Source organism: Myotis yumanensis, unplaced genomic scaffold (genome assembly GCF_028538775.1).
Source record: "Myotis yumanensis isolate MYYU_CA2020_CCGP unplaced genomic scaffold, mMyoYum1.0.hap1 SCAF_3, whole genome shotgun sequence".
Taxonomy (NCBI): domain Eukaryota; kingdom Metazoa; phylum Chordata; class Mammalia; order Chiroptera; family Vespertilionidae; genus Myotis; species Myotis yumanensis.
Window position 1 is genome coordinate 66,408,623 of NW_027223754.1, and position 13,227 is coordinate 66,421,849.

At 38.5% G+C, this 13,227-nt stretch overlaps 1 pseudogene; it reads left to right on the forward strand.

Moving 5' to 3' along the window:
* The first annotated feature begins 545 nt into the window (after positions 1 to 545).
* LOC139006177 (SCAN domain-containing protein 3-like) lies at positions 546 to 2,763 on the forward strand (annotated as a pseudogene).
* Positions 2,764 to 13,227: the final 10,464 nt, after the last annotated feature.

Consider the following 13,227-nt stretch of genomic DNA (forward strand, 5'->3'; position numbering starts at 1 on the left):
ATAAGGAACATTAAAGAAACCAACATGGATAAGTCAGAGTGAGTCAGACAGTTAAGAAGATAAAATAGGAGGTAAAGAGTCTTCTTGGTCACTGTAAGCAGGATTATGCTTGATACTTTGTGTAAGTTAGGAAGCCAACAGAGGGTTTTGAGCACAGATGTAGAGATTTTTATTATACAGAATAGCAGGGTTATTATGGCTACTTTGGCAAGAATAAGCTTTAGGAAGAGGAGCAGAAATACTGAGATCTGTTAGGAGGCCAATTAAATGATCTAGATTAGTGGTTCTCAACCTGTGGGTCGTGACCCCTTTGGGGGTCGAACGACCCTTTCACAGGGGTCACCTAAGACCATCGGAAAACACATATTTTCGATGGACTTAGGAACTGTGACACTACTCCTCTATCTGTCTCCAGGTGGGTCCGCCCACATGCAGATATGCCCACATACGAGTACCCAGCGTGATGACATCATCCCGCCAACCCCATTACATACACCCCATACAAATACAGGTGTATGTGACAGGGTTGGCGCCATAATGTACTTATGCGGACCAGTCACACATGTGTAGAGAGCAGCTGCTGTGTTGAAAGCAGCTACTCTGTTAAAAGCAGCTACTGTGTTGAAAGCAGCAGTCTTGGAGGTAAAACGACACTTCATGAATTATAATTACTGGGTAAATGTAAAATCATGTACTGTAAAATCATCAACTACTGCAAAAAAAAATATCTGTACCATGGGAACTTAATCTGGATGCTGATCGGTCTTTTTATATTCAGCTGTGGTTGATGTGGATACTGCCCCCTTGTGATAGTAACAGGTATGTAAAAGAAACCCACAGAGAATGGTAAATCATAGGAAACGTTAATGAACTATATTGACTGAACTATGCCATGTATCATCTTTTGTATCATTAAAGCTATTGTTATATATTATTTCCATTAGCAAACCATCCCATGACAATGGATAGTGTAGAGAAGAACACTAAGAAAATATAGTGAGGATTTTTTACAGTATGGTTTTACCTCAATAATTACAGCAGGAATTGAAAAACCGCAATGTGTTATTTGTTGTGAAGTTCTATTAGCCGAATCTATGGAGCTGAACAAACTAAAACACCATTTTGATAGCAAGCATCCGATCTTTGTCGGCAAGGATACCAACTATTTTAGAAGCAAAGCTGATGGACTCAAGAAAGCCAGACTTGACATTGGTGGCAAGTACCACAAACAAAACATAGCAGCCACTGAAGCTTCATATTTGGTGGCACTCAGAATCGCCAGAGCTATGAAACCTCACACCATTGCTGAGGATTTACTGTTGCCAGCGGCCAAAGACATTGTTCGAGTTATGATTGGAGACAAATTTGTTACAAAATTGAGTGCAATTTCCTTATCTAACGACATTGTCTGCAGAAGGATAGATGACATGTCTGCTGATATTCTTGATCAGATAATCCAGGAAATTAAATCTGCTCCACTTCCAACATTTAGTATTCAGCTTGATGAATCTTTAGACATTGCAAACTGTTCACAGTTACTGGTTTATGTGAGGTATATTAATGATGGCGACTTTAAAGATGAGTTTCTTTTTTTTGCAAACCTCTTGAAACGACAACTACTGCACGTGATTTATTTGACACAGTTGGTTCATTTCTGAAAGAGCATAAGATCTCTTGGGAAAAAGGCTTGTGGTGTTTGCACAGATGGTGCTCCAGCTATGCTAGGGTGTCGATCTGGATTTCAATGTTTGGTACTGAATGAGTCACAAAAAAGTCATCAGAACTCACTGTATGATTCATCAGCAAATATTAGCAATGAAGATGCTGCACAATAGTTACAAGACATAATGAAAAGCGTCATAAGTTGTGTCAATTTTGTAAAGGTGAGCACTTTAAACAATCGACTGTTTTCGCAACTGTGCAACGAGTTGGATGCGCTGAACAATGCTCTGCTATTTCACACTGAAGTGAGATGGTTGTCGAGAGGAAAAATTTTAAAACGTGTTTTTGAGCTTCGTGATGAACTCAAAACGTTTTTTAATAAGAAAGCAAGACCGCAGTTCAAAGTACTTTTTGGTGATAAAAGTGAACTACAGAAAATAGCTTACTTGGTTGACATCTTTGCCATCTTGAATGAGTTAAATTTATCACTGCAAGGACCAAATGCAACATGCCTCGATTTGTCTGAAAAGATCTGATCATTCCAAATGAAACTTCAGCTTTGGGAAAAAAAAATTGGATGAAAATAAAATTTACATGTTGCCTACCTTATCTTCTTTCTTTGAGAAACATGACAGTGAACCAGACAAAAGGATTATGATGATAATTTCTGTGAAAGAACACTTGCACATGCTTGCAGACGAAATTTCATCCTACTTTCCAAATTTACCTGACACCCCATTTGCACTTGTCAGAAGCCCATTCACAGTCAAAGTTGAAGATGTTTCTGAGACAGCACAAGAGGAGTTCATTGAACTTATTAACAACGATGCAGGGAGAACTGATTTCTCTACAATGCCAGTTACAAAATTCTGGATCAAGTGTTTGTAGTCATATCCTGTTCTGTCTGAGACTGTGTTGCGCCTTCTTCTTCCATTTCCAACAACATATCTTTGTGAAACAGGGTTTTCCAGCTTGTTGGTTATCAAGTCTGAATACAGAAGTAGACTTGTTGTGGAAGATGATCTTCGTTGTGCTCTTGCAAAGACTGCCCTGAGAATTTCTGATCTGGTGAGAAAGAAGCAATCTCAACCTTCGCACTGACCTTGGCTTTTTACGCATACTGTTGCAAAATGTAGCAATGTAGTTTACTGTTGTTATATTAAGACTGTTACCCATGCTACACCATGCTTCAAGACAAAATTTCATTTATTTGTAATTAGAAATAAATATTTCACAATATATAATTACATATTGTTTTTGTGATTAATCACTATGCTTTAATTATGTTCAATTTGTAACAATGAAAATACATCCTGCATATCAGATATTTACATTACGATTCATAACAGTAGCAAAATTACAGTTATGCAGTAGCAACAAAATTAATTTTATGGTTGGGGGTCACCACCACATGAGGAACTGTATTAAAGGGTCACGGCATTAGGAAGGTTGAGAACCACTGATCTAGATAAATAAGAGATGATAGTGGTTTAGACCAGGTGTAGCTATTTGGGGTGACAAGAACATGCGTGGTCTAAATATAACTGAAGGGAAAGACAAAGACTGAATTTGTGGCATGAGAATAAGAGAGAAGTTTAAAAAATTAAATTTGGCTTAAGCAACTTAAAGGATGTGGTTGACATTATACAGAATTAAAGGTTGTGAAAGGAATAGGCTTATGGGGGAGATAAGTAGTACAATTTTAGACATGCTAAGTTTGATATACCAGTTTTACTTCCAAGTGGATGTGTCAAGCAGTTGGATGTAAGTGTGTAGCTCAAGAGAGAGGTCTGGGCTGCAGATATAAATATGCTAGTTGTCAGAGCCTACGGATAATTAAAGCCATGATGCTAAAAGATATTCAAGGAATAGCATATAGAAAGCAAAGAGAAGTGTTTCAAGACCAAGACATTGAATTCTAAAACATGAAATATTAAAAGATAAGAAAAATGAAGAGAAATCTACAAAGGATACTGAAAATGAGCATCCTGTATGGAAGGACGAAAAACATAATGTATTGATCTGAAAGTCAAGTGAAGAAAGATCTTGCAACTGGAAGAAAAGTGTGGTAAAAAGTGTCCAATGGTGGTTATAAATAATGAAAGATGGGATCTAAGAATTGACCATTGGGTTAAGCAATTTTTAAGTTAAATTTTGGTAGAAGCAGTTTCATCAGCATCATGCAATCAAGTGGAAGGAATGAAATTTGAGGTCATAAATATAGGCAATATTTTCAAGGAGTTTTGCTGCAAAGGATAGTGTATCACAGAAATGAGATTGCTGTCAATAAAAGTTAAGGCTCTGCATTTTACCTTCCTTGCAATCTTACAAATTTGCCTGCTGCCATTTCATGAATGATGGTAGAACACTCAACACTATTGGGTCAAAGATGAAAGATAGCTTATTACTCACAGCAATAGCAGAGGCCATAGTTTCAGCATTTTCATGTCTGTCCTCTGAACCCCAGCTCCCACATGCAGTGACTTGAGTTATAGAAGAAGTCTGAGTTTACGGGACCTGAGTCTTTAGAAAGCGATCTCTGAAATTTTCCCCTTTGCTCTGGCAGGAGACACTATCTCTATTGTCTAGGGCTAACTCCTATACAAACATCCTTGAAAAAATAATTTGCCTCACTTTGTGAGATGTGCAAATGTGTGATAGATACACAGAGAAGAGAAGTGTCTTTAAAATTCATTAGCAGAGAATTTTCCTTAATAAAAAAAAAATTGAGTGTATCTTTTTGTATGTAGAGAGAAATGATTCAATACAGAGGGAGAAATTTATGATACAGGAAAGAGTAAAATTGTTAGTGATATGTTTTTGTAGAAACAAGTACACAAAGTCTAATGATTTGGCCTCAAGTATCTATAACAATAGATCACTGGTAGTGATTGGGAAGAAAAGGCAGAGTACATATTTATACATGCTAAGAGCAGGATATATGTGTCATGGGGAGTTGGTGGAAGCTCTCTACTGATCACTCTTATTTTCTCACTGAAATATGAATGAAGGTAAGCAGCTGAGAATGAGGATTGGACATAAGGCATAATATGTTTTGCAGAGAGAAGATATGAAAGGGTTATTCAGGAAATGTAGAAATATAAACAGAGAATCTAGATATAGTTAGAGCAGACATAGCTAAGGTTGACACAATTACTATCCTATAAAATAAAAGGCTAATATGCAAATTGATCTAAAAGTGGAATGACTGGTCGCTATGATGTGCATTGACCACCGGGGTGCAGACGCTTAATGCAGGAGCTGTCCCTTGGTGGTCAGTGCGCTCCCACAGGGGGAGTGCTGCTCAGCCAGAAGCCAGGTTCACAGCTGGCTAGCGCAGTGACAGTGGCGGGAGCCTCTCCTGCCTCCATGGCAGCACCAAGGATATCCAACTGACTGCTTAGGCCCACTCCCCAAGGGCCTGAGCCGTCAGTCGGACATTCCCCGAGGGCTCCCGGACTGCAGGCTGAGCTGAGGGACCCCTGAGTGCACGTATTTCATGCACCAGGCCTCTAGATCTAGATAATTCTACACCCCCACACACACTCACACATCCTATGCACCTTTAGCTTGCTCTCAAATCATTTTATCTCTTTCATGTTTCAAATTGAATTCAGCCAATAGGTAGTCATTAAAGGTGACTAAAAGAAGAGGAAAAGTTAGGTCATGATATTTTGATATTTATTTCTCAGAATATGCCTCTCTCACAGAGCCCTCTAGTTGGCTGTATCTCAAGTGAAAGTCACTGCTCCTCTTAGAGACAGACTTCTTCATTTAGTTTCCATTATATTTTCCTGTCCTTGGCCTTTAAGGCTTAGGTTTGGTAAAATGTTTGCTACCACCAGTCCCTTATGGTTACCATCCATCTTGTATATACCTTTGAACCAGTTTTCTTTTTTTTCTTTTTGATGTGCATTTTTTTACTTGAAAAGACTACAGTGTACAGTATCATTGTGTGAGTATGTGAAATTTTTCCTGTTGAACCCTGAATAATAAAACTATAGATAACTGTTCACTTGACATTTTGTTTACTAAATGAATTTATAGAGATTACTTAAAATTGGGTTGATTCCAATTATAATAAACTTAGTGGACCCCCATTATCTAAATTGTGTTAATCTCTCATGTTCTCTGATAATTCATCCATTCTCTCTACTTTTTTTAATCCTCACCAGAGAACATGTTTTTTATTGATTTTAGAGAGAGACATCAATGTGAGAGGGAAACATTCATGTGGGAGAAGAAACATGAATCAGTTGCCTCTCCTATGTGCCCTGACCCACCAGGGATTGAACCCATAACCTAGGTTTGCGCCCTGACCAGGTAACAAACAGGCAACCTCTTCATGCATGGGATGTAACTCCAACCAACTAAGCCACGCAGGACAAGGAATTCTCTATTATTTTTCCCCTGTATATTGTAACATGTTAGTGTCCTCCAGAGACAACTGTTTCCTCAAACTCATTACAAGACTTGTGTCAGGGAAGTATGATAGCAGGACCACCATTGAGAAATATGTTAGTTTTACCAGCCACCTTCTTGCCCTAACTAATCCATCACAACCTCCCTTAAATTTAATTAAAATGAGTTTTTTTTCTCATAGTTCCCCAAAATGCATCATTTCTCTTAAAACTTTCTTTCAACATTTAACAAGATTATGTCATATTTAAATTTGGCCATATAATCTTTTACGTTCTCTCTTTACATCTTTCCTAATCGATTCTTTATCTTTAACTTCCAACTTCATTCTCTCTATTCTTCCTAACTTAGTCCTTTAAAATTCTAATAGAAAGACAAGCTAAGCTTCAAAGTTGGAATATTTTGGATTTGTGTTCTAGACCTGACATTTGCTAACTGTTTATTAGTGCACATTATCTAACTTCTCTGGACCTCTTTTTCCTCAATAATAAGGATAATAATGATAATAACAATACTTTATAAAAGTGGTCTCATAATATTAATTATAAATTATGTAAAGGGCATATTCCAAACAAAAATTCAATATATACTTTACTTTTGTCATTTCTATCTTTCCCTCATTTTAGATTGATCTATGCAGCTGAACTTCTGATGTTAGTATAAGAATAGCATTTATAACATTCATCATATTTTATAAGTAACATAAATACATCACTAATAATTGAGAAAAAAATTAAAGGAAGCCATGCTTATAATTAAAAACATATCTATATTTTTAGTACAACCTCAATCCGTATGTGCTAGTGAGAGAAGAATATGAGATATTCTTGCAACTAAGCAAGCATCTGAGGATGGTAGAAATTTTAACTTCAAAACCAAATATAGTGCTACATTAAACTAAGAAGAATTCTTTTTGATGATATGAGAAAGAAAGCATTGTCAAATACATAATAAAATATGATTTTAAATTCGGGAAAGAAAACTTTGTTTTGAGCTGTACATGTATAAAAGATAAATCAACAACAAAGTTGCCTTTTCCATCTATTAGTGTTTAAGATAGCATGTCATGGGTCCTTTTTAATACTGTGCTATGCCAGATCATCCCACTGCACAAACACCAGCTGAGATTTTTCTGAAATAACATATCCATGCAAAGCTCGACTTCAAAAAGCATGAGATTTCATTCTATACATAGAAAAAAACTTCCTCAAGTTGTGGAAAGAAAATGCCAAGAAGTTCTACCTCGGTCTTCATACTTCAAAAAACCTTCAAAATGAATAATTCCATTTATTAGTGAAACAGGGTAAGATGGGCTCAAGAATAAGACTGACTTACCAGGATTATGTGTATAAATTGAACTTGTATGCTGAAATGGTAAGATTTAAGATGCAGACATTGCTTTTCCTCAGCAATGGTTTCAGAGGAAAAGCTTTCAGTATCTAAGACTCACTAAAATAAGTATTTGCATTCTACAAATCAAATGAATAATATTCTTCTGTTTGTGCCCATACATACTTTACAAGGATATAACATATTCATAAAATTAAATCAAAATATTTAATTCAGATAATATTATTGGTTTATTATTTTTAGGGAAGTTCTATTCTGGAAAAAGATAAGTTATCACTACTTGGAATTTTTAGAGAAGATATTGGGAAATATAAATATAATGCCACAATGAGAGTTTTCTGTAGTTGTTATCTAGAGAAAATAATCCAAAAATACTCATTTAAAAAGGTACAAATACAGTACATAATTTTAAAGATAATTTTTAAAAATTAGTTTTTTCCTTATTTTCCCAACAGAATAAATATTGTGCATATTGAAAAATAAGTATTTAACAATAAGTATTTAACAATTTATCCTATTATCTATCAAAAATAATTTTTTTATTTCTTACAGTGTGAAAGGCACTTGTTTTGCTCTGTATGCTTTTTCTTCAAGTAGACAAACATTCTTTAATGTGTAAAATTTTAAAATATATTTCCCATGTTTAAATGATAGATAATTAAGCATTAAATGCTGGACTCTATACAAAACGTTAAATGTTGTGACAATCTGTACTTCTGACTAGTTGTGTGACGGTGTGCATGTCACTCATTTACCTGAGTTTTAAGTAATTCACTTGTAAAATGAGGGACATAATTTAGATTACCTCTAAGGTCTATTTCAGGTAAAAATGATCAAAGAACAGAGGGGTAGAAAGATTGCTTTGTAGGAAAAAAAGTCTTATATTTTTGTAATATGGAATATATTTTAAAAGAAGAATTTCCAAAATGTTTTTTAACCGGTGAGGTTTTTTTAAGTCCAATTTCTGATTATGCACAGTGAATTAAAAAATCTGGCTGGGACTGAAAGCAGAACCAGTTATTGAAAATCTTTACAAGAAAACGTAGGCCTCAGAATCTCTATTTTCCCCCTACCATCACCACCTTACCTCTACAGCTGGAATACTGACCTCACCACTTGCCAGGACGGGACAGGAGATTTATCTCTGGAGAGAGGGAAACAGAGAAGCTGTGATCTGTTGAACACCAAGTCACAGCAGGGATTCTGTGAAAGTCTGCATGCTCAGTGTGAGAAGTCTGCCCCCATAGCTTGTTCCCCTTACTACTGGCTTCCTAGGCAAGCCACCTGTGTAGTCACCCACGGCTCACACTAAGAAGGGTCCTACACTTGGTTTAATGCTATGCCCGTCCTTTTCAAATTCTAAATAAATTTGAAAACATGGCTCACTCAACACTTTCCTTCCCCCACAATTGTGTTCTCACTTTTAGCCTATGAATTTCTGTTTCTCATAATTAAAACTGTTGGTTGGAATGCAGAATGGTGAAGACACTGTGGAAAACAGTATGGAGTTTCCTCAAAAAATAAAAAATGGGAACTGCTGCCCTGACCAGTGTGTTCAATGGTTAGAGTACTGGTCCAAGCAGCAAAGTGTCATGGGTTCAACTTCTGGTCAAGGACATGTACCTGGGTTGGAGGTTTGATCCCTGGTCCTGGTTGGGGTTCATTCAAGAGGCAATCCATCCATGTATCTCTCTCACATTGATGTTTCTCTCTCTCTCTCCTTACCTCCCTCCCTTCCTCCCTCCCATTGTCTCTAAAAAAAAAATCAATGGGAAAAATATCCTCAGGTGAGGATTAACAAAAAATAAAATTAAAATGGAACTGCCATTTAACCCAGCAATCCAAATTCTGGGAATATATCCTAGGAATCCTAAAATACCAATCAGAAAGAGCCTATGCACCCCTAGGCTTATGCAGCATTATTTACAATAGCTAAGATCTGGACACAGCCCAGGTGCCTTTCAGAAGATGAGCGGATAAAAAAATTGTGTACATTTATATAATGAAATACTATGCAACTATAAAAAGGAAGGAACCTCTAAGCTTTTAAGACAGCATGGATGGACCTGAAGATTATAATGATAAGTGAAATAAGTCAGTTAGGGAAAGACAAATATCACATGATCTCACTTATATATAAAATCTAATGAACAAAATAGGTCCAGAGGTATGAATACATGGAACAGACTGACAGACCACAGTGGGTTAGGGGTAGAAGGGCTGGAAGAGATTAAGCAAAGAACATACATGCATAGCTCATCGACACAAACAGTGTGATGAAGACCTGGGATGGGGTGGGGTTGGGTGGAGGGGAGCAAATAGAGGTAAAATGGAGGATATCTGTAATACTGTCGACAATAAAAAAAAGTGTAAGGAGTTAGTATCAAAAATGTACAAAAACTCATACGACTCAACATAGAAATTTGATTAAAAAAAGGGCAGAGGACCTCAATAAATACTTCTCCAAATAGGACACACAGATGGCCAATAAACATAGGAAGAGTGCTTAATGTCACTAATCATCAGGGAAAAGGAAATACAAACCACAATGAGATATCACTTCACACCTGTCAGAATGGCTATTATGAAAAGTCAATAAACAAGTGTTGGTGAGGATGTGGAGAAAAGGGAATCCTAGTGTACTGTTGATAGGATTGCACATTGGTACAGCCACCAGGGAAAAAGTATGGAGGTTCTTCAAATTATTAAAAATAGAACTATCTTATGACCCAACATTTCCACTTCCATTTATCCTAAAAAAAATGAATACACTAATTCAAAAAGTTATGTACACCCCTATGTTCATTGCAGCATTATTTATAATAGCTAATACATGAAAACAATCTAAGCCTCCATTAATAAATGAATGGATAAAGGTTGTGTGTGTATATATATATATATATATATATATATATATATATATAATATTAGTCAGCCATATAAAAGAATGAAATCTTGCCATTTGCATGATTTAACCTCTAGGCCAACATGAATTGTCCTAGAGGTTATTATAATAAGTAAAGTAAGTCAGACAGAGAAAGACAAATAAGGTATGATTTTACTTATATGTGGAGTCTTAAAAACAAAACACAAAATAAATGAACAAAACAAAATAGAAAGACTTGTACTAAAAAGAGCAAACCAATGGTTGCCAGCAGGCAGGCAGGTGGGGAGATGGGTGAAGGTGAAGGGAAATAATAGGTATAAACGTCCACTTATAAAATAAGCCACAGAAATATATTGTACTGCACAGGGAATCTACACTAATAAAAGAGAAAAATGGTAATTGGCGTACGACCGCTACCCTTCCCATTGGCTAATCAGCGTATCCTTATGCAAATTATCTGTCAGCCAAGATGGCGGCCGGCAGCCAGGCAGCTGGAAGCGAACATGAGGCTTGCTTGCTCCAGGGACTGCAGACTCCAACGTTCCCCGCCTGTCTTGCAGGCCTCTGAGCTGGCAGTTTGAAACTTTGTAACAAATATAGCCGGCTGGGATCTCAGAGCTGAAGTTATACATTGTTTCGATTATAGAACGGCAAACAAACCAGCAGCGGAAGCCTCAGAGCTAGAGCCAGAGCTAAAGCTGGCCCAGAAGAAAAAAAAAAAAGAAAAAAGGAGTGGTTGGGAGCTTCAGTCAAAACCGCCAGCCTGAAAGCATCCCTCAGCCCCTCACCCAGACTGGCCAGGCACCCCAGTGGGGACCCCCACCCTGAAGGGTGTGTGACCAGCTGCAAACAGCCATCATCCCCTCATCCAGGCTGGCCAGGCACCCCAGTGGGGACCCCCACCCTGATCCAGGACACCCTTCAGGGCAAACCAGCCGGCCCCCAGGCCTCTATCCTATATAGTAAAAGGGTAATATGCCTCCCAGCACCGGGATCAGCGGAGCTGAGAGGTCTCCTGGCACCAGATCAGCATGACAGGGTGCAGCGCCCAAACCCCCTGATCGCCCTGTGGCTCTGTGTGAGACAGGGTGCGGTGCCCCAACCCCCTGATTGGCCCTGCTCTGTGTGTGACAGGGGGTGGCGCCCCAACCCCCCCCCCCCACGGGCCCTGCTCTGTCTGTGACGGGGTAGAGCCATAACCTCCCCATCGGCCCTGCCCTGAGTGTGACAGTGGTGGCGCCCCAACCCCCTGATCCGCCCTGCTCTGTGTGTGACAGGGGGCGGTGCCCTAACTCCCCTATCGGCCCTACTCTGTGCTTGACAGGGGAGTTCCCCAACCCCCTGATGGGCCCTGCTCTGTGAATGAGAGGGGGGAGCTCCCTAACCCCCTGATTGTCCCTGCTCTGTGAGTGACAGGGGGCAGCGCCCCAACCCCCTGATTGGCCCTGCTCTGTGCATCACAGGGGGTGGTGCCGCAACCTCCCCATTGACCCTGCCTTGAGTGTGATAGGGGGCGGTGCCCCAACCCCCCAATCAGCCCTACCCTGAGCGTTACTAAGGGTGGCATCACAACCTCCCAATCCTCCCTGCTCTGTGCATGACAGGGGCCGGTGCCCCAACTCCCCAATCAGTCCTGCTCTGAGCCCGACCAGTGGCTGCACTTAGGGATTGGGCCTGCCCTCTGCCTCCCAGGAGCAGGCCTACGCCAGCAGGTTGTTATCTCCCGAGGGGTCCCAGACTGCGAGAGGGCACAGGCCGGGCTGAGGGACCCCCCCTTCCCCCCCGAGTGCACAAATTTTTGTGCACCGGGCCTCTGGTATAGTCAATAATGTTGTAATGAGTTTGTATGGTGATGGATGGTGATCATATCATAAGATATATATATACATATATATATATATATATATGTATATATATATATATACATATATATATACACATATATATGTATATATATATATTTACTATGTTGTACAACTGAAACTGATATAATATTCAATATCACTATACTTTAACAACATAAAAAAGGAAAAAAAAATAACACAGAATTTCTCAGAATTTCTCAGTTGAGACTTCCTTAGCTTCCTGTGTGTTCAAAGACAACTTTCGATAAAATGATGAGAATTTCCACAATTGTTCCGGATCCTTTACCTTCTCATCACCAGGGACTACCTCTTCACTTACCCTGCTCCATTATTATCTGCCATTTCTTCCCTGAATCTATCCATCTATAGATAAAACAGAAACTCTGTTAAAGCCATTAAGTTTTTTATCCAGGCAAATGCCAAGGAGTTTCTGAAACTCTGAGTTCACATGCTACTTTTTCTCACTATTTTTCAAACTGACATTTTCCTGATTGGATCTCTGGCCTTTGACTGACTTTAGTTCTGCTTCTCTAGCTGTAGGAATCTGTCTCAGACTGAATGGCCCCCTGTGGCCAGTTGAGTTTTGTTATGTCTCTGGATAGTTTATTTTGCCATAGAAAAATAATATCTTTGCCATGTGTCCTTTCTACACTTGTCCTTCAGCAAACAGCCATTATACTATAGCTTTCTTAGGTCAAGAACATAATGTATCTTGCTCTCCTGCAGATGGCCCCTTTTTTTTAAATTTAATTTGTAAAAATTTTGTGTTTCTTTTTTTGCTCAATGTTTGCCTCTAGGGCATGAATCTCATTTTCATTGATACAACCTGGCTGAGCCAAGATATTCCCATAATAACACTGAATCCTTGGAATGGCCTTCAAATTGATTAAAGCTCCAGGATAACACCCATCTTATCTGATTATGAGATAAAGTTTCCAGATTGTTTAAATCTAAAGCAGACATTCATTCAAGATCCTCCCAGAAAGCCTTTAAAGTCCCATTTACTTCTGTTTCTTCAAAACTACATATTCATGCTTTTGAATA